General features: G+C 42.1%; 1 pseudogene; it reads left to right on the forward strand.

Moving 5' to 3' along the window:
• The first annotated feature begins 184 nt into the window (after positions 1-184).
• Positions 185-1,085, forward strand: LOC101576262 (annotated as a pseudogene).
• Positions 1,086-3,813: the final 2,728 nt, after the last annotated feature.

The raw sequence follows: 3,813 nt of genomic DNA on the forward strand, positions 1-3,813 counted from the left end.
GGTCCTGTAATCACCATTTCAGGCACAAGTCTAACAACACTGAAGCAAATGAAGGGTGAGTTGTTCATAAACACAGAAAAGAAAACCACTGGCAGACCTGGATCCTTCTGAGGCAGTGGCTCCTGCAGACTGCAAAGAGAAGGAGCCAGAGCAGAGGGCTTAGCCACTGAAGGAAGAAACCAAGATGAATGCAGAGCCTGAGGGAAAGTTTGGCATGGTGGTGGCAGAGCTAGCTCCCTGCAAATGAGGGACTTGCAGAATCCACACCTGTCCTCAGCATTTCTGAACCTGATTGGCATCGTGGCCAGATGGAAGCTTGGGCACTTTGATGGAATTTGGCAGATTTCTTTGGAAGATGCTCTTTCCAGCCAGGAGGTTGGGGTTGCCTTCATCTTCATTGAAAGTACCAATCATGAGGACCACATCAGGCAGTTCCTTGATGCTGGCAAGCACATCCTCGTCACATACCCCAGGACCCTGTCTCTGCTGGCAGCTCAGGAGCTGTGGGCTCTGGCAGAGCAGAAAGGAAAAGTCTTGCATGAAGAGCATATGGAACTCTTCATGGAGGAATTTGCATTCCTGAAAAACAGAAGTGATAGGGAAAGAGTTGCTGAAATGGTCCCTTCACTTCATGGCTTCCTCCACGACGAGGAGCGGTTCAGCTCCCCTGCCTTCAGTGGAATCTCTTGCATATCCTGCCGGTCTCTCTCTTTGGGGAGCTTTCTCTTGTGTCTGCCACGCTGAAAGAGCAGAAGGAAGAACAGTATGTGAAAAGGACTGTGTCCCTGGAGACCAAGAACAAATTCCACTGTCATGGATTGAAGAGAAAGGGCCTGGTCTTAAATGAAACATATATTTAGGTTTCCATTTCAAATCTGGGTCTCTGGAGAATGTCCCAAATGTGGGAATCAAGAACGTTTTCCTGAAATGTCAAAATATATTTGTCCAGAAACTCTTGGGCCAGGTCTCTGAGAAGGAGATGGCTGCTGAAAAGAAATGCATCCTACCCTGCACTAGCAGAAGAAATCCAGAAGGTCTGCCGTGCCAAGAAGCAAGGAGGAAGCAGCATGGTACCTCCCAGATGAGAACAGAGTCTGGGCTTCAGGAAAGTACTCCTTCAATTCTGTTCTTCTGATTAAACACAACACATTGGGGACCCAGGAGAAAAAGAGAAAAGGAAAACACCAAAACTTGTGCAAACGAGCACACATGACAAGCCACTCTCAAGTACTCTAGAGTCTACTGGGGTGATTCTGCCATCAGGAGCAAATCAGAGCTGTCGCTATTCATGCAAAGCCAATGAGCTCCCAAGTCCTCTCCATTCTCTAGGCTGATTCCAGAATTGAAGGAGAAAGAAAAGCAATAGTAACTCACTTCCCTCACTGCCCAAACCAAGCAACTTAGGGTCAGTATCTTAAGACAAATTTGGGGAAGGAGATTTGATCCTTCGACTCTAAAAGGGGCTCTGGACCTACATAATCTTCAGTGGAGCCCTTTACTGTGGTTTGTGTTGAAACCATAGAATTATTTTTAATATGGTGTCCATGACTGTAGGCAGGACATGTGTACTGGTGTCAATGATTCTTGCAGCTCAAGGATGGCTCAGTATGATGTAGTAGCTGACGCACTGTGTCAAGCTGAGAAGTTTAGAAGTTTAATTAACTGACTCAGAGAACCAGGGTTCTTACTTTCTAAACTTCCTCATCCTGTGCAAGAGGAGGGCGTGGTCATTGTGTAGCCCTAGGGCATGGAGGGCCCACCCTAGAGTGACTCATCACTTAAAGGATATACAAAGAGAATTGAGGAAGGATGATTGGTCCCACTTCCTCTGAGGAGCTCTGGTCTTCACAGTCAACATGGAAGGAAGAGACGCTTGTTAAACGCCACAGCTGCTCCTTTCCTTTTGCTCTTGCTGTTTTCTGCAACCAGGAACTGCTGCCGTCTGCCATGTGCCACCCTGCCGTGGAGCCAGCCAAGCATGGACTGAAACCTCCACTAACTGTGAGCTAAATAAACCTTTCCTGCCATAATTTTGGGTGTCCGGTATTTTGTCCCAGCAGTGAGAGAAAAGTAACCAAGACATATAAGGACATCTTTCACCATGACCCACTGTCTCATGCTCGTTTGCTTTCCAGGGAAGAGTTCTCTATACAGGGACATCTAGGAGAACTACTCATGTGATGTCTGCCACAGGTAGATTAAAGCAAAAGAATATGTTCTAAGAATCCGTAGTTCTTATTCAAGAATAAAGTCTTTTGGTAAAAGGCTAAATACAGAAATGGAGAAAAAACTGTTTTACTACAATAAAGACATCTACTTTAATCTAAATTCCACACTTACTGTTAAAATAGAAATAAAATTAATGTGCCCAGTTTCACACCTTTCATATTCTAGAAATGTTTTCCACATACTGAAAAATGAATAGCAAAATTTCTGTCATTGTGATTTCATAGTCAGATAGCTCAGCAGAATAAGCTGGGAAATGATTTTTTAATAAAAGTTTAATAGACTGATAGGAGATAAGTGTATATGTGCACACACACATCCATACTCACAACCAAACAATTCTCACACAATGGCTGAAGTTTTAAAGGAAAAAAAACTCTTTCGCAATTTCTACATAAATGGATTTGTAAAGAATAATTTTAGTGAAGAATATCTGTGAGCCCAATGAATACATACTATTTCACCCAGAGACATAAATAAAAACTTGGCTAAATGAACCTGAATACCTTGAGCTGAGACAGAAAAGAACACATTTTGAGGCATTGATTTTCTTAAATCAACTTGCATTTCATATAAATTCATATCAATCCCAACATATTTTTGCTTGCTAGATTACTCTCTCACCTGGAAGTAGTATGTATAGTGTAAGCACAATTTTTCAGATGTACAGTGATGGGCTGGGGAGATGGCTCAATAGAATAAGCGCTTCCCTGGTAAGTTCAAGGGCCTGAGTTCAATCCCCATTTCCACCAAAAAAAAAAGATGTACAGTGAGGAAGGGAAAATCTTCTCATGGGATTTTAATGCACATTGTAGACACCCAGTATTAAAGTCTTCTGTTACTGGCACAAATTAGCCAGGTGGAGAAAAGAGCTGAAGCATCCACTAGTAATCCACAGGAATGGTTAACAATTCACACACACACACACACACACACACACGTACACTTAGTCAATAAAAGGTTAGAAGCAGGTACGGTTTTGAAAACTGCAATTTCACACAATGCTTTAACTAAAGTAAATACTACTGATGTACCAAGCACACAATTGACAATGAATTAACATTTCTTAAGTGTTAATACTAAACATAAAATTTAATCACATTAAAAATTAAGAAAAATGTATGCAAAAGCCATCAGATTGCTGGAGGGGGGATTTCTTTAGTGTAGGGGAAAAAATTAAAAATAATGAAAGAAAAGATAGATTTCATGTGTAAAAATTGTAGCTGTTTCTAAGAGACAACATAGAAAGATGGAGTTGGGAAATATGTACAATAATTAGTTCACATCCTAAAAATATGCCTATGTAACTTGATAAATATGTTCATGCTACACTAGGTACAGTAAGGGTTTTTTCCCATAATTTTATTGAGAAGCAAATAGCAATGATAGAGTTTCAAATCAAATTGGTAGGACAGTTTCAAAAAATAGAAATGCAGGGCCAGCCAAATAGCTCAGTGGATTAAAGCACCTGCAAGCAGGTGCAGGGGCCAGGGATTTGATCCCCAGGCCTGCCGTGCCAACCTGCCCCCAGGGCACACTGAGATGGCAATTGAGACTAGGTGTGGTGGTGCACGCCTGTAATCCCAG

Source organism: Octodon degus, unplaced genomic scaffold (genome assembly GCF_000260255.1).
Source record: "Octodon degus isolate 3935 unplaced genomic scaffold, OctDeg1.0 scaffold00002, whole genome shotgun sequence".
NCBI lineage: Eukaryota > Metazoa > Chordata > Mammalia > Rodentia > Octodontidae > Octodon > Octodon degus.